The 24,272-nt window shown below is 40.2% G+C and overlaps 1 protein-coding gene across 1 annotated transcript in view; it reads right to left on the reverse strand.

Moving 5' to 3' along the window:
* The window catches only part of adgrl1a (adhesion G protein-coupled receptor L1a), a 107,751-nt gene extending 84,200 nt beyond the window's left edge, over window positions 1-23,551 (reverse strand). Inside the window, exon 1 of the mRNA XM_061712924.1 lies at window positions 22,850-23,551. The gene's annotated coding sequence lies outside the window, so the exon portion shown is untranslated. The remainder of the gene's footprint in view (window positions 1-22,849) is intronic.
* Window positions 23,552-24,272: the final 721 nt, after the last annotated feature.

Below are 24,272 nucleotides of genomic sequence, written 5' to 3' on the forward strand. Positions count from 1 at the left end.
TCTATTTGTCTCCCACCATTACTCTCTCTCTCTTCCTCACCCATTGTCCTTCTCCACTTCTCCTTGCATCACCCTTGGCGCACCTTTCTGCCCGTCTCTCTCCATTACTATGCTACCTTTTCATCTCCTCACCTCCCGCCTCCCACTTCTCATGTGAATGTAAATATGTCATCTTACCTCTCCAACACTCATTGTGTTTATATCTGATTTTTGCGTGGTCGTCATCCGCACAGTCTTTTATTCTCTCTATCTCTCTCTCTCACCCATCAAATCTTAGAGAAACCGAATAAATTTGTGATTGAGACAGCACCTTTTCTCCTTGTGCCCCCTCCAATTAAAGGGGAGATTTACAGGAGAGCCAGTCAGAGGGCACCCTTGGAGGACAGCTTTAATAAGGACTCTGTGCCGCACTGCTCTCTTTTCCATGCTCTCTTGCCTTCTCTTTTAGGAAGATGGCTTGTCATTTTAGCAGTTTTTGCGGACAGCAGATAGGAGAAACAGGTCACATGATAACCTTTCCTTAACAGGAGAATTAAACAACGTCCAAGTTATTAAAGCAAGCCGACCAACAATGATCAATGTCAATTTGCAGAAGTGCCAAAACAGTTCAAATAATCACATTAAAGTCATCACGCAAACTTAACTGCAAAGCCACATGTTGTTCGAGCTCATGCCGTGAGATTCGGCTGCCACATTAGTTCCAGCAGCCACCCCATTCATCTTGTAGTTTACTGAATGTTATTGTTACCACCGCAAAAGCTACACAACTACATTATATTGATGGCAAGCCTTAACAGATAACGGCTTGTTGTTTAGAGTCCACCCCAACTCAGATCACACTGCCACAGAAACACTACTTTTCTGCTATGTTTTTGCACTTACTGCTAGTTCCTGTCCCTGTGGGCCACTTGTTTGTCACAAGTCACATTATCAGGCCATAACCTTCACCCATCATGATCTACTCCAGACCACTTCATGAGCTAGATAGAACAGTATGGTGGGCAGCACACACAGGGTTTCCCCCAGGGAAATAATCTGGAGCTAGAACGAAGGCATACAGGGGGCCGTTCAGCAGGTTCCTGGGCGACCAAGACAGCTGCACGATGAGGAGAAGAACTTCAAAAAGGGATCGAGGTGGAGAGAAAATGAGAATCTGAAACACCCCAAGGATAGACAGTAAAGGACATGGATGTGCCTCAGTGACAATGTAGGGATGCCATTCGTTAAAAGGAGGGAGAAAGAGTGAGCTAGAGAGAGAGGAATAAGTAGCTGGTAGGATGAAAGGGGATGAAAGTGAAGGTGAAGGGAGGGGCAAGAATTAGAGGAACACAGGGATACCAGCTGCTGCTCCACATGCATGTTTATCCAGACTGTGACTTCCTGGGGGAGACATTAGGAAAAACTTCACTTCTGGAAGTTGATTCTGAAATCGTCGGATGGGGTTGGATCTTTGAGAGTTCAGACAAGTCCAGACTATTTATGATCATAATAGTCCTTGCCAACCTTACAGTCCAATGATGAGCCTGTGACTAAATGCTAGGGGTGTAACGATACACTAATCTCACGATACGGTACGATATACGATATTGAGGTCACGATAACGATACGATATTATAGCAGTATCTTTTTAACAACCTTGAATGAGGAACATATGACTGGAAAAAATTGTCTTTTATTTGAAAGACACAAAATACAAAACAATGCTGTGTGTTTGCCCTATTGTTACAGTTTGTAATGCTTTATAACTGTTTAAGGTTTAAAGAGAAAGCCAGGCCAACCATTTTCCACAAACTGAACTAAAAGTAAATGTCAGGTTTGCATTATGCATCTTCAGTTTCATAAAAGTAAAAATATTTTGCCACAAACTGAATAGTTTCTCTCATGTATGATTTGACTTTTTTCTTTTTCTAATTTAACAACTACAATTAAATAAATAAATAAAAGTAAATAAATACATACAATTTTACGTCATAAAAAAGATTGATTCATGCTCACCTTATAAGTGTAAGAGGAGATTTATTTTTGTTAAGAAGTTTATTTTGGTAATCCAGGGTTCATTATTTTATAAATATATTCTTTATATTGTGATGTAAATCAGGGACTATAATGACACTAGTCAGTTCGTCTGTCGTTGTTAGTATGTTTTAGATTGGGCGGAGTGATACAGCACTAGGTGCTGTGTTGATGTTCTAAAATCCTACGCTGTTGAGCGGACATTAAAGTACACTGGAACTCAGCAGAAGTTGTCCCCGTGTTTATCCTACTCACGACCCCAAAAAGGTTTAATTTAATAAGGTAAGGCTTAACTCTACACCAGCCTTACATTAGTAAAAGTTCAGAGCTCAAAACGGGACCGGAAAACGGGACTAGTTTCTTCTGAGCGGAGTAAGATTTTGGTCCATGGGTCGAGATGCGGTCGCGGCCGCGGTCGGATACGCGTTACTAGTCAACACAATAGATTAATATTAATAACCCAATATCGCGATACACTTTGTCACCACCACGACACGTATTGTGACGTTTTTGTATCGCAAAATTTCGTGGCACGATATATTGTTACACCCCTAGTGCCTTTGCATGCAAACTATTTGGCTTTTCTTTAGCTTTGGTTGGTTTCAATGTAAAGCAGCAAAGCCCACTGGTTGCCTTTGCTCAGATCTACGTGGAGAGGAGGGCTGGCCGTGTGTAGAGGGATGGAGGAAAAAGAGAAAAAAAGGGTTCACATTTAGCTCCATACATATCAGTTGGGACGCCACTGAGTAGTCAAAAGCGCTGCTTAATACTTACAGTAGATACTGTTAATATGCAGAGAGCAGTTGACTCGGGGCACGGATATGGTGACAGGCCAAGAGCAGCTACAACATCCGAATTGCCTCTCAAAATGGAGGGGGAGCAGAGAGCTCTGCGTTGCAGTGTGGCTGTTATGAATATTTGAAGTAGCCATATCACTAGGCTCCTGGTTGTTGCTTGAGGGGGAAACATGGGTGCGGGCATAGAGTGGTTGGCAGTACAGAGAGGCCGAATTGGAGGGGGGTGGTGGACAGTGGCAGAGGCAGCAGCCGATCCTGAGGCTGCCAGCAGGCAGCTCAGTGAATGAAAGCAGGGCAGGTCATGTGTGGGTGGGGAGGCGGGACTCTCCTGCTGCTGAGACAGATGCCATGGTTGTTAGGCTTAATTTCTTCTGCCAAGCACCACCCAGCACCAGCCAAAAACAAACTCAAATGCTTGTGGCCAGTGTGTGTATATACGTGTGTGTCAGAAGAGAGAGAAGGGGCACTGTGTGATTCGGTATCAGGCTCTAACAGGAGCACACCCAAGCAGAGCAGTAATCGTTTACTGTTCAATTCCAACCACCTTCCTCTTCTGTTCCCTCAGTCGCTTTCTTCGTCCTATCTCTTTTTCTCACCATCAATCTTCCTGACTCTTTCTACTCTGTGTCTCTCTCTCCATCTGTACTCCATCTTTCCCTCTGCAGCAAAGCTGGCTCCCACTGCAGTGAAGGAAGAAAAAAAGCAGACAGGATGAGGGGCACAGAGGGGAAGAGAGAAAGAGAAGTGAGAGATAAAGAAAGAGCAGTGTGGTATTTGGCTCAGTGTTGCATTATTGGCTCTGGATGATCAGATCTGAGCAGATTACAGGAATACAATACTCACAAATCACTGGTTTGCCTCTTGAGCCTCAGACTCTGTCACCCTAATGCATGCACAACTTACACGAATGCTGATGTTCACACAACGATGTTTTGAGCTGACACCCACACCTGTAGCCTAGTCATCCTGTAATCACTGAATTTAAAACTCAAACCTAAATTCACTCAAAACTTGAGGATTGACACATTATTGTTACTTCTTGACCAATAATTTGTCAAAAAACGATGGCAACAAAATAAACAGATTCTGGAAACTGAATTCATTCAAGTTTGCTTCAGTAGTGTAAACTAAAGTGATTCTTTGTGCAAGCGCCTGCTCTCCTTCCCCAGCTTTCTTCAGCCCACCCGGGTTGAACCATGCTGGGGTGTGGTCACGGCTTGTGCCAAAGCCAATGAGAAATGTTTAGCAAATTTCCTTGCACATTAATTTTAGTATCAATCATCCACGTGTTAATGGGGGAGGGCATTGAGGGGGCGGGAAAGTTCCAAAAAAAACAAACTAAACTAATCATACGCCACCAATGGCAGCCATGGAGCAAAAATGCTACTCACACACACACACACACACACACACACACACACTGCCACAAACTTCACAACTCCCAAGGACAAACCCATCATACATACACATCTATACCGCACATGACTAATTCAAAACATCACCAAGGCTTTCAAACCCTGCGACACTTTCACACATACCCTCGAGCACAGACACAAACACACACACACACAATCACCACATTCATTTCGTCTGCGGCACAGCAGGTCTTTGGAAGCTGATCCATAAGCATTGATTCACACTTCAACAGCACTTATTCATTTATCTATTTACTCATTCATTCGCTTATACAATTTATGTCAGAGAAGTCCGGCTGCTGTGGCAGAAGTCCGGTCATTGGTTGACTTGTGCAGAGGCCTTTCATTCTTATTTGTTTTCTACTTATTGGACACTTTATGTATTCTAGTGTTTATGGGATATTTTGAAGATGCTGTGTTTCCAAAGAGACTGGAAAGAAGCTTACATCCAATATAGATACTGGACTGAAATATTGGCATCTTACAGTCTTAGTGTAACTGTAAGATGTCTATGTCAGGCTTTTTTTTTTTTTTTAAATACAACAGATAAAAACATGCAATATACTGGCATTACATCAGTTTGGAAAATAAAATAAAGCAATTTTATATGCATATCACATAATAAATTTGACAAGTCATTATTGTACGACAGTACACCAGTGATCTCCAGAAACACTGATCAGTTAAAAACACTACAAAAGCCAGGACAACAACAGTGAAAATTAAATTCCATTTAAGGCTAATTACAACTGTACATTTCCATCCTTTGCTGAGTTTCACTGTAGTTGTGGCAGTCAAGTAATTCTGTCTCAACTGCTTTATTGTGGGAACTGATGGCGAAACACGATACAGCATAAATTATTGAGCTTGATCACCAAGAGAAAGACCCTGAAGGAGACCCAACACAGTCAAACTTGAATGACGAAGCCAGGGACAGTAGACAAAGCAACAAGACGGTGAGACAGACAAGCGAGCAGCAAGGAGTAATTGCCTGTTAGAGAAAGGTCAGCGGTGAACAATGTGTGTGTATTTATGCCATGCAAATTATCCTCACATTTCCTGGGCAGCGTGGATTTGCAGCGACCATTGAGGGGAGGCAGAGTGGGGATCCGTGAGTGAGAGGGAAATGAGTGTACAGACTATACAGGACAGGAAACAACCCCATCACAAATGTCTCTCCCGCCACTACTGATTGATTGATTGATATGTTTATTTGTAGAAGTTAGTTGTCGATACAAAGTTTTTTGCATGTAGATCAAGCAAGGACCAAAAGGTATAGACTGAAGCCAAAGCTTATTTTGTCTACCCTTTTAACATAATGTAACCACTACAGTGCAAGATTTGAAAAAAAAAACGAAACAAAATAACTACATGAGAGAGAAAATAAATAAATAAATATATATATATATATATATATATATATATATATATATATATATATATATATATATATATATATATATAAGAAAGAAAAAAGTAAATAAATAAGAAAAATAAATAATGTTGCTCAAACTGGCCTATCTCGGCATAACAGCATAAAGATGTGCATACATTCATACATCCAAATCTGCTTATACAGTATATACATTGCTCTGCATACATACATACATATATATGCACTTGTTTATACCTGTATACACGTACATACATGTACATACATATACACTCATCTACACATACATGCATACATAAGCATTCATATACATACATCCATATACATGCACCCTTCCATAAACATAATACACAGATAATTCTGTCCATAATTTTGCAATAAATTTACATAATGTGGCTACTGTAAACAAGCACACGAATTAGGGATTTCATAAATTTGTCGACTATTTTAAACACTCGGGTGGTGCTGTAAGGCAGTGGGTGACAAGTCCTGAACAAACCACATCAGAGGGTCCTAACATTCGTACGTCAGACATTCATATATATGGAAGTAGTTCATAGAAAAGGAGGAATCTTTAAGTGTACAGTCTACAACCCATATTGTACATGTGTTGAATGTCAATTGACCATTGGCATCCCAAGTGAGAAAAAAATAAATTAAATCATCTTGTAGCTGTAGAGTAACAACACGTTGCTAAATGAGTGCTGGCATCGTTCAGTATTCCTCTCCTTATAAGAGTAAACATGCTGAAATATTTCTGCAGGAAAGTGAGGAATATCAATTATTGAAAATAGTTCAATCTGAGCTAATAATGCTTACCTCGGTTTTTTGGTACACGGCAATGAAAAGAGGGATGGTTTGAGGACTGGTCCTGAAAAATAACGCGATGCAAGCGCATTTGCAAATGTTACACGGCGGATAAAACAAGGCGAAGATGCCTTAATGTGCCAAAGAGACTGGAAAAGAAGCTCATCCCCTCTACTCATCTAAAATGATGCAGAAACGACAGCAGACTGACATATGGAGATAAATGTGCAAATATCATCCACCTACTTTTCCTATTTAAATTCATTTCACATTCAACTTGAAATTCACGTTCAATTTTGCTGTCAGTTCACATCCAAGCTGGCACTCAAATTCAGCCACTTGTGCATGCAGCCTGTATTCACAGGTCAGTGTAGTTAAAACTGACACTTTCTGTCAACACACCCAGCCCCTAACCTCCATTATTCCCTCACTTAGTCTCTTCCATCATGCTTCACTTAGTCCCTTCGCTGCCACGCGCACATCCGTGCCATGCCGTGACAATCTGCGTCAATATACATAACTATACTGTCATCATCCCCTTGTTTGCTTGGCAATTTCTTCATTGGCTCAGACTCTTTCTTGTTAACAATATTTTTATCCATTCATTTTTATTTTTCCACTGTTCCAGCCACCTGTGCTCTCAACCGGACGTGTCAAGCTTTACCTCCACCCCTGAGTCACATGCTTGCTCTCTCAACCACTAGGGATGGGCGGTATGGACTAAAAGATTTATCACGATCATTTCTGGCATTTATCCCGATAACGATAAAAATGACGAATTTCTTTCTTTCTTTCTTTCTTTCTTTCTTTCTTTCTTTCTTTCTTTCTTTCTTTCTTTCTTTCTTTCTTTCTTTCTTTCTTTCTTTCTTTCATTCTTTCTTTCAGGCTCATTTCTTTCTTTCTTTCTTTCTTTCTTGCTCATTTTTTTCTTTCTTTCTGGCTCATTTCTTTCTTTCTTTCTTTCTTTCTTTCTTTCTGGCTCATTTCTTTCTTTCTTTCTTTCTTTCTTTCTGGCTCCTTCCTTCCTTCCTTCCTTCCTTCCTTCCTTCCTTCCTTTCTTCCTTTCTTTCTTTCTTTCAAGCTCATATCTTTCTTTCTTTCTTTCTTTCTTTCTTTCTTTCTTTCTTTCTTTCTGGCTCATTTCTTTCTTTCTGGCTCATTTCTTTCTTTCTTTCTTTCTTTCTTTCTTTCTTTCTGGCTCATTTCTTTCTTTCTTTCTTTCTTTCTGGCTCCTTCCTTCCTTCCTTCCTTCCTTCCTTTCTTTCTTTCTTTCTTTCTTTCAAGCTCATAACTTTCTTTCTTTCTTTCAGGCTCATTTCTTTCTTTCTTTCTTTCTTTCTTTCTTGCTCATTTCTTTCTTTCTTTCTGGCTCATTTCTTTCTTTCCTTCTTTCTTTCTTTCTTTCTTTCTTTCTGGCTCCTTCCTTCCTTCCATCCTTCCTTCCTTCCTTCCTTCCTTCCTTCCTTCCTTCCTTCCTTCCTTCCTTCCTTCCTTCCTTCCTTCCTTCCTTCCTTCCTTCACATACGTTGTGTGTGGATTTAATGCAGAACCATAAATCAGCTTTACACAAAAACATCATCAACAGGAATTTATCGTTTTTACCGCGAGGTGACAAATTCTTACCGTGGGGAATTTTTTTGACGGTATATCGTGAACGGTAAAATATCGCCCATTCCTATCAACCACTTGCTTCATCTGTTTTTTGCCCCTTTTCCCCATCGCACAATTTCTCTCTCAGTCTCTTTTCCTTTTGCACGTCTCCGTCACACACTTCTCATCCAGTCTGAGCCACCCACTAATTAACCCGCTGGATGACACAGTCCCTCACCCTCCATAATTCTCTCTGGCCATGACTGCTGTCTTCTTCTCTGTGTAGACCGCTTCCATTCCAACGTAAGATTTAAGAGCTCCTTAAAGTGTTAATTAGGTTGTCATCTGTGCAGCCAAAATCAGAGGCTTGATAAATAAAGGCTTGTTTCTGTTGGCTACCGGCTCACTGTGTTTAAATAGGTGACACTGGAGTGCATTCTAAGCACACCAGATCGATGCCAGAACCCCTGGGGTCCGCTGAAACGGTGAACAGAGACTAAGCTTAGGGCTCGATAATAAACCAAGGATATTAAGCTTGCTCCCTATTTTGGGAGAAGACCCCCCCCCCCAAAATAAAAAAATAAAAAATCAAGACAGCTCATTTCAACTCACCAGTTAGCAGAACTGCATACACAAAGATATCTCAACCCTCCATTTCCACACTTTACAGAGAAGGTTAAGCTGCTGTGCTGATGGAATCAGTGAGCGTTCTTATCATCTATTCCTGACCAGCACACTCTCCACTGTCCAATCATCCCATCGCATCCTACTATGGCCAATTTGATTCCATGCCGAATCTCACATCAGGAGTAAAACTCTCCTCATAGCATTTCACCTAAGCCCAAACTGGCTCACCCCAAGCTCCGTCATCAAAACTCATGCTATGTTGAAAACAAATAAATCAAAATAAATAAATCTGCTGCAAAAACTGGCTCAAAAGACATGAGTTATGGCTGACACTATTGCAACATGGTGTAGCCTCTTTAACTCTTTTTAGTACCCCATCTCATCTCACCTTCCAGCCACTTACATCCCTGTCTATGAAGGCTCTACACCCTGCAATGACAGTTTAAAGGTCCACCTCTCCCTCTGTGGCTCTTTTCCCTCACTTTGATTTTCTGTCCATCAAGGGGGCGTGGATTAGTGCTCTCTTGTTTATCTGCTCGTCAGTTTTATCTATCTATCACTAAGCCGTCCGCTGTGCAGCAGCGGCCTCAGCACTGCATTAATCCCCTATCAGCCAGCCACCCATCCATCACCCTGCTGTCTATCATGTCAGATCCATCATCCGCCCATCTGTCTCACACTGCCCATGCTCTGAGATGATCTCCTCGGAGAGCCCCACCAGCGAGTCACGGAGGGAGGAGGGGGCAGCAGGGCAGGAGAAAATTAGAGGGAGAAGCAAAAACAGAAGACATGGGAGAGCAAGTGAAGATTATACCCTGCTCTACCTTCCCTCTATCTCACACAGCCTCCATCTCTCTGAAAACCCTTTCTTAATGTCGCTACATGCTTATTTAGATGTTTCCTTGTAAATTGCTTGTTTTCCTTAATTGCTAATTGTATTCAGTGGAAGAAATGCCAAAGAATTTAGAGGTAGCTGCAAGGGGCGAGGGTAATAAATCCTGTATAAAACCCTGATATAATGAGAAACCCTAACCCCTCCTTCTCCAGCATGTTGAAAGCAAAAGAAGGGATATTGTTTAAAGCCTCCGGCTTTAAAACAGCTCAATATCTGGGTTCATCAAGGGTCATTTGTATTTCCATCAATATCTGCTTGTATCTAAAGGTGAATGAAGAGGGGGGCACATGAGCAGGAAGAAGGTCCGTGTAGGGCAAACGTAACTACACCTGCAGAGGAAGGGACGGGCACACTGGTGCGTGTGAGTAAATCGTGCAGGGACAGGAGGCAACTACTGGCACGCATCAGGAGAACCTGCCAGTAGGTGGGAGGTGAGGAAACAGGTAAACGTGTGGAATGAGGACTATCAGACAAGTTCAAAGAGATTAAAAAAAGAGGCCAGAAAAGTGCATCAGAAAGAGAAGAGAAAAGAGTTGAATGTAAAAGCGTTTAAAGCAGCACGATGTAACTTTCAGCTTTTGTTGAGTTTGGCGGCTCCTTTGGACAAAAGCGGTAGTGCTTTACCAGAAAGAGCACTGCATTTCCCATGAGCACCAGCGCGTACTGCCGGAAAGATCCTGTCCCCGTCGCGTGCATTTGTTTTGATAGTGAATGAAATCAGACGGGACAGACTTTCAGAACCATTTTTCTGTTTTCAGTGGTCGTTTGCAGGATCAATAGCGAAGAGGTAATGTATCTATTTTTGGCTAAACAATATAATATGATGTTGAAAATCACTAAGTTCAACTTGGTTTTATTAGTGAAGTCAACACCCGCCCCCCAGCTGTTTCAGCAAGATAATGCGCCCCAAACTACAAACGTTTTTTAGAGGGACTTCGTCATAAATTAGTAGTCCAACATACTTACTGACAAAATAAAAAAATACTTTATAACCTGTGAATAACTGAATGCCCATTCCTTATATTTTGCAGATCAGCCCTGCACAATTTTACAGTTCTCAGGAAAAATACTAGAACCCAAGACGAATCCCCTGTATGTGAAAACATTCTAATTTTGATTCTTATTGAACATAGAACTCTACATTTACATTTGTATCATAACAATTCTGTCTCTCTTGTCGGACATCCCTCCTCGTCTTTCATCGCACACCAGCGAGTGAACGCCGGGCCAATGTTTATTCTTGTCCGAGCATTTTTTTTTTTTTTTTTTGTCCGGGCATTTAGCTTGTTACTCTCCCGCTTTCTTTTTTCGCCTCCTCCGATAAAACTTTTATTTTCTTAGTTTTTTTCGCTGCTTCGGCCATGATACCAGCTTCTGCTGAGCTCTGCGCTCCACGCCCAGCTTTGGTCTCGACTACGAATCGGGAAGGAGGGGGAAGTGACGTAAGCCGTAAAGCAGTCAAAGCCGTAAAGATTTGTAGTTTTTTAGTGTGGAAGGGTTCCTACCATGCTCCTCAAAGTTACATAGTGCCAGTGAAGGCGATACAGACCCCTCAGACCATGACAGAGGTGTCATTAAACCTGTTGGAAGTTGATGTGCCATCACAATGACTCTGGAAATATTATATTAAGGTGGAAAAGTTACATAGTGCTGCTTTAAGGTCTTATAAGCAAAGAAAACACCCAAGTTTACAGAAAGAAGAAAATTAAAACCACAGGGGATGGCTCAGTGGGTTGAGTGGGTGCTATTTGCAGAGACATTACAGCGCCGGTTCGAGTCCTGGCCTGTCACTTTTTGCTTCTTGTCTTCGCTTCTCTCTCAATACCTATTTTCCTGTCCACCTACCGTCAATAAAGGCCACTAGTGCCACAGAATGCGGTTCGGTAGGTAGAGTGAGACAATAAATGGCACCTCTGCGTTAAATAACACTATAACCTTTTTAATGTGACTAATATAAACAATTAGTGGTGACTTTACTTGCTTATTACACAACGGTTCCCTGATTTGTAAAATGCAGAGTAACCAAGCAGAGTCTTTTTTTGCCATCCAGGTGAAAAGACTGTTTTGTTGTGATGACGAATGTGTGGAAGCACATGACAGATACTGTCAGATCAAAGTCAAACACCACCAAAGACGGTTCACTTTCACTATTCCCAGACACGTGTTTTCCTTAGTTTTCCATCAGTACTCACTCCTCTGTTTTGCACAGAAACACAGTGACATGAAAGAAATGAAAAAATAAGATTTATGATAGAACAAAGAGTGAAAAATAAATACAGACTTTGAGTTACAGTAAGTCTGTTGATGTATTCTGTCAGGCTTACATGATCATGATAATAATCAGGCTACTGGCACTCACATAACCTCTGCAGATGTAAATAGGTTTTGTGAGTAAAAAAACATTCTTTGAAGGCTGATTTTTCTGTGTATTTAAATGCAGTTCAAGGGACCACAAACATAATGCATAATTTACAGCAATGTCACATAATTACATAATGTAATAATACAAACAACAATACAAAAAGTAACCAACCAAATACTTGTGATTATACATAATTACTATGTATAATTTGCAGAATATTAATTTAGTCATCTTTCTATATAATATAATGCTCTTCAGAAATGTCCCAATAAGGAACGCAGATCGCTGCCCTTTTCATTTGTCTCAACATGTACAGCAATTATGACCTGAGCTGAAATTCATTTCATATGATTAAAAAAAAACAACACATGTAAGTTTTATTTTCTGCTGTACTGCATGACATTACATGGTTCATTTTACCCGCCATTAATAAGGTTCTGCTGCCGTTGCTAGATTTTTTGTACCATAAGCAAAATTACAGTCCCACTGTGAATTTGTGTCTATTTGTTAAGACCTTCTATTTCTCACCGAAACACCTTTGAAGGTTATGAAAACAGATGTTTTGAAAAATTCCTTCTGGTTTGAAATCATCAGCCAACTGATGTTTGTGTTATATTGGGTAGTTAACTTGTGCAGATTTATAACAAACTGGCAGCGACTGAAAGGAGAAGGTCGGCCCAAACTGTGTTTTTTATGCACTTTCTGTACACTTACAGAGATAAAATGATATCAGTTTGTCTGGGGGAACCTTGTCTGGCTTAAATGGAATAAAATGATCTTGTCAGAGCATTAAAATAACAGTTTGATGTGGTGCAACTGGATTTGACTAAGTTTTAGCATAGCCGTTTTGCTGCAAACACATGTTTAATTCTTACTAAAAACAGCTTTGAGTCATCTATCGATAGACTTTGGGTCCCTTCAATTCCAGTACGTTCCGTTGAGCAGGACTAATATAAAAAAAATAAATAAATAAAATAGAGGCAATAATAGTTACTCTCCTATGTTTGTCAGTGCCATGCATTCATGCTCTGAATGTTAATAACATATATTACACCCATAATATGGACTATAACGGCCTTAATTTTAATTTATTGTTGTTTTCTTTTTTATAATAGTATTCCTATTAAAATTCCTATCAGTGCGGCAGAAAATGTTTTAAGGATGCATAAAGATGTTTCATTAAAATGATCAAGATACTTCATTTCCATACAACTAAGCTGGTTATTGCTAATACAACAGATATTGCCAGATGTCATTTCTTAAAAAAGAAATGTTGGTGTACTAAAAGTAATACATTTCTTTTTTTCTCAATGTCTAAACAGTGTTTTCGCTATCTGTTGTCTATGTTTTCAAGCAAGGCAGAAGGATTTTAACAGTATACACTTAAGTATTTGTTTATATATGCATCGGATGTCGTGTCAATATCACAATCTTCAATAATATCGCATTTCAGCAATATTGCATAGTACATGTTTTCCTAATATCATCCAGCCCTGCTATCCAGACATATTAAAACCACATCAATTGGCTTGTGTTTTTGATTGTTTTTTATAAATTCCCTGTTTAAAAAGAAAAAAATATTCAAACATGTACATGGATTATACAATTGCCAAATGTCTTATGAGTTTACAGTTAGCTCTGTAAACACAGGTAGCCAATTAACTAGCTGAGATTCTGTTCATTACATATGGAACAGGAGGAAAGAGACGTGTGACACTTCTACTTTTATCCATAATGAGCCTAAACAAACCACTCCAAACAAACGGTCTTCTACCACAGGCAGCTGAATCAGATGAGACAGCTGTCAGAGAGCATCCATATCCATCCTAAGTTAGCGCTAATTAGAGAGCGGTTCTCTCTTCTGGCCCATTTTGACAGATATTGCTCAATCACCTCACCAGGCCTGAACACTGTTCCAACTGTAAAATATATTGCCTGCAATTACAGCACATGCCACTAGGGATGGGCGGTATGGACTAAAAAATGTATCACGATAATTTCCGGCATTTATCCCGATAACGATTAAAAAATACCAATTCAACTCCACCTTTTCAACTATAAATCTATCTCGCTCTCAGATCCGCCATGTTTGTTACACAAATCGTCATCAACGGGAATTTATCCTTTCTTTCTTTCTTTCTTTCTTTCTTTCTTTCTTTCTTTCTTTCTTTCTTTCTTTCTTTCTTTCTTTCTTTCTTTCTTTCTTTCTTTCTTTCTTTCTTTCTTAATTTCTTTCTTTCTTTCTTTCTTTCTTTCTTTCAGGCTCATTTCCTTCCTTCCTTGCTACCTTCTTTCCTCCTGCTCTCTCCTTCCCTCTTCCCTTCCTCTTTTCTCCCTTCCTTCCCCCTTTCCTTGTTTTCTCCCTTCTCCCCTTTTCTTCCTTCCTTCCTTCCTTCCTTCTTTTTTCCCTTCCTTCCTTCTTTCCTCCTGCTCTCCTTCCTTCTTTTCTCCCTTCCTTCCTTCCTTCCTTCCTTCCTTCCTTCCTTCCTTCCTTCCTTCCTTCCTTCCTCCTGCTCTCTCCTTCCTTCTTTTCTTCCTTCCTTCCTTCCTTCCTTCCTTCCTTCCTTCCTTCCTTCCTTCCTTCCTTCCTTCCTTCCTTCCTTCCTTCCCGTACGTTGTGGATTTAACGCAGAACCATAAATCATTTTTACACAAAAACTTTATCAAAGGGAATTTATCGTTTTTACCGCGAGATGACGAATTCTTATTGTGAGGAATTTTTTGGACGGTATATCGTGAACGGTAAAATATCGCCCATTCTTACATGCCACCATTAAAAAAAAGCGCTCGCACAGTCAAAATACAAGCACAGTCCTGAAACTTACAGTATATTGCACTTGCATTTGTGCATTTGTATGTGCATACCTGTTCACAAGCACATTACTGTTCACCGTATATCTGCTGAGTCTGCATATGATCTATCATTTTATTACTTACAGTAACAGCAGTTACCGTTTTCCCCACATGCACAAAAAGAAGAGATGTATAAATTCTAATTACAGCCATTGCAATAACAGCGTGACAGCTTCAGACATTAATAGATGCAGCACCAGTTACGCAAATATACCGAAACAGATAGATACACAAAGAAGAAACTACCTGCACAGCCTCATAAACACATACCTGTGCTGCTAGTACACACTGAATTAATCAGCTCTTAGACAAATAGCTGAATAAATACTGTAGATAAGCAGATCAATATTGTACACTCAATTCATTTGAGTTCACAGAGATGTCAAGTTCCGCATAGTTCCATAGCACACTGATTAAACTGGCACCACATTAATTCAGTAAATCAATAAAACCAATCTGTCAAATAAATCAAGTCGCGTGAATGACTGGAGCCCATCGGAGGGCAGGAACACATTGAAATTCCCTTGCTCCGACTGCATATCTAAGTCGAGCAGGCAGTGTGCTGATTTGCTGCGTGGATTCCACAATTTGTTGAATGAAAATGATTAATCCATGAAACAATAACTGGGGTGCCAAGGAGGCACATGGTAATTCTATAATGATCAAAGATTCAATTAAATCCTCTCCCATTCTGCTCCCTAAATGCCTCTGTGGCAGCAGAAAATGTGTCTGTGAGTGCTTTGGGTGGCCAGTTTATGTTATGTTGCAAGTTTCTTCTACATTTACTTGGATCTGTGAGGTGACTCGAGGTTAACATGAGACCTTGTAATTGCCATTTGTGGTAACATGACCCTATAAAGTGTGGTGTATGTACTCTCTTACCATGGTACGCTAATTACACTACTGTGGCACAAGTGCTGTGATAGTAATCATTAATGGATTATAAGTATGCTCATATTCTGACAGACATGCCACTGCATTCATTTAGAAAAAAAGACCTTCACCATCCATCATCTAGACTTTCTCAGTGCCCATCATTAAGACATGTTTTTTGTTAAACGTTCCACTTTTCTTTTAAGAGGCAAAGCGCTCATTTGCTAAATTATGCTGCATTGCAGTGTCGCTGAGGACGCATTGTCAGTTTAGTGGCATATTACCCAACAAAGATATGGTTAATTCTGGGTGTTAGTTGTTGACTGAATACTCAACATTTCATCCGCTTATTGTTGGGGCAATGGAATATTATGGCCCCATCTTTCTATTGCAGGAAGAAATCGTATCATAATTCTTACATTTGCAACAGCTCGCCAGAACTGGATCGTCCTGCATTCTTCCAACTCACGGACTTAAAATGTTTATTTTCTTTCTCATCCTTCCCAAAAGCCCAGTTTATTACAGCAGCAGGCAAAAAAAACCACTATATGATTTCCTGGACAAAATAGAATGATCATTTACCAAAACAGTTTTATATAAATGTTTTACTGCATGTCATTATTCAAAGTGTGTTGTAAATTCCCCAGCAAAAGTGTAAATGGTAAATTACTCAATTGCTCTTTAACACTAGTTCTCAAGACCTGCACTACACCAGCTTGATTTCATCTACCAAATATTAAGAACCATCGCCTGCTCCCTAATCTGCTTTTCCCTCAAGACAAAGCTTATTGTACCGAGTACTGTGTGCAGAACAAAGATTGATTTGATGCATTTGCTGCATGAGTACAAAGGCTAACATTATGAGACCTGTGTTGTGGTGGACTGATTAAAATAACGGCAGCAGAAAGGTTAATACACTGTTGCACTCATTCTCGTATATGCACCGTGTCAGAGGGGTGAATCTATGATACAGAAATTGTGAGTAGTATTTTCCTGTAGCCTGTGTCCATATGTGCAGAGGAGCATAGGGCAGGAGGATTGGAGAGGCACAGTGCTGGTTGGTCTCAGGTGAGACATGAAAAGTCCCAACATAATTATAATCCTTAATTAATCCACCCCGGATGTGCTCTGTCTTTCGAGCACTCGAGCAAGTTCATTGCTCTTGGTGTTTATGGACTTTTTCCATATAGTGCACCTCCCTCTCTATGTCTAATTTGGCTTCTATTTTGTCCATACATGAATCTTTTAGTGTTTATGAGTATATTCATCTCTCTTTTAATTCTCCACCTCCCCTCCCCTACTTTTTACTCTCTTTTCTTTGCCTGCTTCCCTCTAATGACCATCTTGGTAAACAAGAAAAACAAGCAGCTTCTTCTGCTCCTGCACCTCTTCTCACAGCTCACAGCATGGAGCATGAGATGCACAAACACAAACATGTGCGCATCAGTCCAACACCGTATACTCCGAGGGGAGTGCTGCTGACACAAATATGAACCCACTGGAGCCATCCTCGGTGGAATGGCTCAGGTGAGTCTCCGGTCAACATGGCTGTTTATAGACATCTCTCTCCTAATTCCAGCGCCTCACAAAACGCTATGATCGCTCCGACAATAACGAGTAATTGGATAATTGAGTCTGAGAGGTCAGACGCAGACAGCGAGGAGTTTGGTGCATTATGCAAACCGAGGGGTAATAAAGAAACTCTGGAGTCCTGCAGCAGTTGATGAAGGGTCTACACATGGCCCTAAGCTGGAGGTAATGAGGGTAAAGGTGTCAGTATTGACACTGGTAGAATGAGAGCACCAGGTGTAAGGAGAAGTGACAACTGCGCCTGCCATTACCACTCAGCCTCCTCTGCCGTCCATTTTGGTTGAGCCAATTAGAGGAGCTCATCTGCCACTCCGGTCTGCACCCTCTATCAAGCGATCAGAAGATAAAAAAAAAAAAAACATAAGGATTGATTGAACAAGCTATTAGGTCAATTGATCCCTGTTTCCTTTCATCTCTGTGCCCTTCCTTTTTCAAATGGACAGGTTGGATGTGGAATGCAACTCCAATTACCCAAGGAAAAGGGTTAACCTCCTTCATAGACCTTCTCTTCAACCTTTTCTTTGAGTAAAATATTTACTTTTCTCCCTTTTGCTCTTTTCAATTTTACCCTTCGTGTAAAAATTGAGCTCAATTCGGTTCAAAAACATTTCAAAAGTGCATTTGAACATACTTCTTTCCTTTGTGTTGCATGCATCCACTCAGAGTATATCAGTGCTCATTTCTCCATGATTGCATGTGTTGTACTATGGCTATAGAGGTACTGGAATTGATCTCATGGTGTTCAGAGGACCATATCATTATACACTTTTGGCAGGAGCTGCCATAACTGGTTTTCCTAAAGTACCAAGCAACTGCAGGGCAGGATTACACTGATTGGTGATGATTATTCTGAAATGCCCTCAAAATCCCATCGTACCACAGGGCTTTGAAAGCCAATGAAACACATGTTAAAAAAAGAAAAAGGACAAACAGAGTGAGATGATAAATAGTTTTTAAAGTTGCTTCTTACAGCATTAATAGAAAACCACACAGGCTCAAAAGGGTTATGAAAGGTGACCGTAATGCACACACTGATAGAAACGTTGCTTGAGTGTTTTTGTGAGCATGCAAGTAGAGCAGAAAATGCCACAAAAAAATCTATCTCAAAAAGTGGTTATAATTTGCGTTGAAAGTGCAGTTACAAATTTTTTGAACACGAATTCACAGTCTCCCCCTCTGAGAAAATATCTGTAAAACTGAATGAAATACCAGTGATGCCGATTGGTCACATTGATTGAGCATTGCTGCGCCTTCTCACTGCTGTACACCAAGTTGTCTCTCAGTCAATAGACACATCCCAAATACACCAAACACTCAATCCTGCATGCTGCTACATGGGCCAATCCAGCTAATTTAACACCCACTCCATTTATGAAAAAGAGTCCTCATCGATTTTTTTTTTTTCTGTCCATGTGCTCTTGTTGCTCCTGTTCATTTTCGCCATACCGGCGCCTACACACGCTCAAGGTTGGCAGCACTGAATTGAATTAGTGTGTGGTAGGGTTCCTGTAAGACTGTTTTCTCAAAACCCACACCTCCATACTTTCCTCGAATGTAACAGCGACCACAGAGATGATAAGCTGCAGTATTCATCCGCTGCATGACTGCGAGGCTACATCACAGAAAACTCTGCGGCACAAAAAAGACGTGGATTTAAAACTGGACGAACAATGCCCATCGTTTTTGCAACACATCGCAACGATGACAGTCCCTGCTTGTTCTCTATTATATGCGTCTGCCTTGTGCTCCTGCACTGCCCTCAACCTCACACTCCTCCCCTCCTTTTTTTTACTTCCAATCTATTGCTACATATTTGCACTCCCAAAACATAATATAATGTGTAAGGGGATAACAGACAAAACATTACAAATTGCTTTAGTAAACATAATGGGGTATTTTTGATTGCAATAATGAGTCCAGCAACAGCTGTTAAAAACCATTTTGTGTGATTTTATTTTGGGTGATGGCTATACACTGAACCACAATAACTGTCATTATAATCATAATGGCTTTCCGGTCAGAATAAGTCTTATCAGGCTAGTGACAACCACACAACTGTCACTGGCAGGTAAAAATGAAAAAAAAAGAAAGGAAAAAAAGCTGCTTACAAATGGAGGAAGTTCGGTAAAGCAAGGAGCAACACAATAACAAGCTTCTAGGTCAGTCAGGAGACAAAAAAGAAAAGAACGCCCTACAGACACAGCATTTTGACATTACAAAAAAGGGCATAATAGACTACTTTTTGCCCAGGCACAAGGGGGACACAGAAACACACCACCTCATGGGAAACGGTAAAAACAGGACCGTATCCCACCACTGCCACATCTTTCACTGCATACAGTTGCCTCCACCCCAACGAGATGGAATAGGCTGAAAAGAGCTTTCTAATCATGAGCTATCATGAAGACATGTGAGTGATTTCATGTCCTATGCAGAAATGAGATTAAAACCAAAGGTCAAAAATGCACATCCAGATACAATTCAATTTCACAAAGGTTTGTTTTCTTTTCATTAAAATTATAAGTACGCTAGCGTTTGGACAAATCTATTTGGGCATGATCATTTGAAACAAATTCGCTTGTTCTTTGGACTACAGTAAGATGGGCTGTGGATTCACCGACCAGCATGCTTGGTTTGTAGTTCTAATCGGATATCATATCTGGAAACCTTTTATCATTAAAAAGGAAACGCTGAGATTAAGCCTAACATCAGAATATATTGCCGTGCCATTGTTGAAATCATCTGTTCAGTACTGGCACAAACTATCCTTAAAAAATTCTCTGTAGATTGAATTAGTTTAAACAGGTTCTGTACAAGTAAATAAATTACGTTTTTAAGTGTATCGTACGTCAAACACTGAAACTGGTTTGATATCTGCTGGTCTGATAATGACTGGTTAATACATACATGGAATTTGTACATCCTTAGGTATCACGGTGAAATGACAATGCACTTTGTTTAGTTGCACATGAATGCTTGAAGGTTTAACCTGACTACGGTGGTGTGGTGGTTAGCACAGTTGCCTCAAAGCAGCAAAGTTGTTGCTCCAAATTCCTGCTGGTGGCTCCCTCTTCCTTAAAGTAAAGTAAGTACTAAGTACTAAGTAAAGTCTAAAAAAATCCGTGGGGGTTTGATTCGTGGTTCTAAGTTGTCCAGAAGCGTGAGCGTGAATGGTTACTTCTTTCATTTGTCACTGTGTGGCCCCGTGATGGACTGGCTACCCGTCCAGGGTGTACCATACAAGTCCCCCCATACAAGACTAATAAAGGAGCACTAATAATCAGCCCTCACCTGTCCATTCATATGAGAGACAAATAGAAGTTGTTGTTTTTTTAACCTCACAAAGGAAGATGCTTTTTTTTTGGTGAGTGGGGTTATATTGGTTTAATTCACACGTCCATGCTATAGGCTATAATCTTCCCTGCCCTTTAAAAGATGTTGTTTGCAACCAAAAGCCTATTGAAACTGTTGTATAATGTTGTGCCGTTACAAAAAAACAACACAGTCCGTGTCGTTCACAGGTTAAAAACATTTTTTATTTAAATGTCATCTTTTTGGGGGTGGCTTGTAGCTTTCAATATGTGGTTCTTGGTTTTTCATTCATATCTGTGGTGTAAAAACTAAAAAAACCCAGTTTTAAAATGATACCAAAAGCTTCCATCATTTTTTTTTTTAAATCAAGTGAAGGTTATTACTTTACAAACAGGCATCAATGCAGTAAATGTCGCTGCCGTGAGGGTGTGAAACATCATAGGTCATTTTCTGAATTTCATATCAGTGCTTTGTCTCTCTGGTTATTTTCTATTAACATATTCATTTAGTCAGCCTTGTCTGAGAGCTGTAGGGGGTACATAAATATTGCATAAAGTAGAGAGTGACAAAAATTCAAAGGAAACTGTAAGACTGCTCATGTTGAGAATTATGTTTTACATTTATAAAGAAAATAAAACAGCACACAAGCTTCCATTTGTGGATGTGGATAAATTCAGTTAATGAAGTATGTGTGCATGCATGTGCATCAGGCACATGTGTTTTAGAAGGGAATAATTTGGGAGGGGGGGGTGGCATCTAAATAATTCTGTTATATGCAAAGATCCGCTGGGAAGTTCTGCATATTAGAGGATAAATATTATTACCAACTCCTGACCACTTCACTGCAGAGCCTCCGAACATCCACAATGAAATAAATCAAATTATGATTAGTAACTTGTTAAATGTCTGATGATCATTAATGCAATGATAATTTATGACTATTATTCAAGAACTGAAAGCCAGGAATAATTTTTCTGAGGGTGATGTGACACACAGACAAGGGGGAAATAAATCCTTCTGTCTTCCTGGGGAGTGTGTTTGGCAGTAAACCAATTCAAAGCCTGCTTTCTTGAATGCCCAGATAACGCAATCAGACAGCTGCAATATTGCTGTTTTACCACCTGAAGAATTTGAATTCCATTCAGCCCCTTCAGAATAGTAGACATGCCAATTTTTCCCCAAGAACTTGCAGGATAAACACAACGGACACCAGTGAAATTAGGTAAAGTCTGACAAGTCGAAAATAACTTCTTTTGGAGTGTTTGTAGCATGATTTCTCAGATTTAATTTCATCACGAGAACAGACAAACACAAAAGTTTAATTTCATTTGTCATCACCACAACATAGGCTGTTGATGTCTTTTTATTGCATGTTTTATTATTAAATTGGGAATTAGTTCAGCATAGTAATAGTGTAATGGTGCCAGTGTTCATGGCACGAGCCTCAAAACATTATGGAGTCACATCTAATTAAATTGCACTAGGATAGTGCTCCGGACACGTTTTATGAACACTGTGGAGAAGTGATGTTTAGACAGGAATCAATCAAGGTGCCACTTGTGGAATACATATTCTCTATTTTGGATTTCAAATAAATGAGGAGTCCTAAACCTGAGCCAAGGGTTCTCTGTGGTTCACTTCATGAGCTCTGAAAAAGGGCTAGTCTGTAGGTAATGATTTGACAGGTACAGGATTAATGTTGTGGGAATGGACAGAGCAATTCACTCTGGAGCTTTACACTTTGCTCTGATGCATTCATTCCTCTAATGCTCAATGAGATGCTTAATTTCTTTCTCCCTTGAAAGGATCCTGCACTCTCAGGAAAAGAGAGAGTCCAAACTGAATACTTTTATCATTTTGCTGCTAGTGTGGCTGGAAAACGAGCAGTTCGTCGCTTCTAATGAGCTCTGCATGTAGAAGCATAATTCACCTCGGAATTTCGGTCAACTAAAAAAACCTTCCACTATATTGTTTTTATGGGACAAGCAAATTATCCTACCCAAGCTTATAGACTACGTGTTCATGAGAATTGCCAGTATGTGTCTGCGTAAAGGGCCATAGTGCAGTGTATGACCCACAATCAAGACTGCTTACCAATTCGACTAATTTGGGACATGTCATTTTAAATAAGAACGACCGCAAAAGACGCACCGTTAACATTAACTCCATTAAATATTAAATAAATAACTCAGATTTCACGCCCGGACAGCTGGCGGCGGTTGATGCGGGGCGCCTGCTTGCTGCATATATCATGCCATTATTGTCGCACTGATATATAGTGTATTAAGTGCACATGAAATAAAAACTGGCCGTCGGTCTTACCTCGATTCCTCCAGTCTCCGTCTTCTCGGTGGCTCAGTGTGTCTCATTCATTCTCGGTTCTCCCCTCGCTCGCCTCCTTCTCCTTTTCTCCCCCACTGGTATGACTTTTTTTTTCTCTCCTCTCGGGTACCGTCTTCGTGCAGATGCATATGAATTAAAAATTAATAGGTTGCTATCTTAAACACGAAGCGACAATAAACGAAAGGAAAAAAAAAAGAATCCACCCTACGAGGCAGTGGTGGGAAATCCTTAGAATAGACGGGAGCGATTATCCCGAAAATGCGCCCATCTGGGTATCAAAATAAATATCAGCAACGACACCATTGTTAGGGATGTAAACAGGAATGATACGTGAGTTACTTCACCGCTGATGAAATGTTTAACAAAGAGGAAAAAGGAAAAAAGACGGGGGAAAAAGAGCGTTGTCGAAGCTGAAGTTGGAGATAATCGTGTTGTAGGTTTTACGTCCGTCGCTGCTTAAACGGAGAGCGTGTCAGCAAATGTGCCACCGTCGCAAAAACGTCTGCATGCAAGGAAAATCAGATTCTTGGCTGTCTGGTGTGGCTCTGTTCACGCTTGTTTTTTTTCTCCCCCCCCAAAACTGTTCGCCAAAACTCTTCACCTTCACGCAGTTGAACGGCTTGGCACGACCAGCTGGTATGAGGACAGAACACAGGCCATATGCGGTTATCGCGTGCGTCCTGACGCACAGAGCGGATCTCGCGTCTCTTTTCCCTGTTTTGTCGGCAGGCAGCGAACACTCTCATCAGGACCATTCACACGCTGCCTGCAGCCACTGCAGCTCTGCAACAGACCTATTGCAACCCAGCGCAGCTCGCGTCATCGGATTTTAAATTCAGTTTAGCAGCCTAAAGATTGTTTAGATACAGTTAACAGGTATAATTTAAGGCAGGACAATGTGTCACTTCGGACCGCCCACAAATTATTTGTAGGTATGGCACTTTTTCTTTTTTTTTTTTTTTTGAAATTGCTTTACCCACGTGGTTTAGGTTATATAGGCAGTACTCGAGTTGTAAAAAAAAAAATCAGGGGGGGATGGTGGATTTTATCATATAGGGACAAATAATTTGTGCTGATTACAAATAATATAATATATTACAAATAATAGCACTGACCAAAACACCTGCAGAAATACTGCAGGAATGACATAGCAGGAGTTTTCTGAACTTATCAATATGCGTTTACAGGATAAGTCCAATTTAGTTTCTAGTTAAAATGTCTCATTTTAGTAAAAAAAATCTTATTACACTTAAAACAAGACTCATCACTGGAAAAAACTATTTTTATGCTTGTAATGAGAAGATACATTTTGTCCCACTGGCAGATTTTTCTACTTATTTCAAGGGAAAATTTACTTGAAACAGGTGAAAATTGTCAAATAAGTTATTTTTCTGGTGATGAC

This window comes from Cololabis saira, chromosome 21 (genome assembly GCF_033807715.1).
Source record: "Cololabis saira isolate AMF1-May2022 chromosome 21, fColSai1.1, whole genome shotgun sequence".
NCBI lineage: Eukaryota > Metazoa > Chordata > Actinopteri > Beloniformes > Belonidae > Cololabis > Cololabis saira.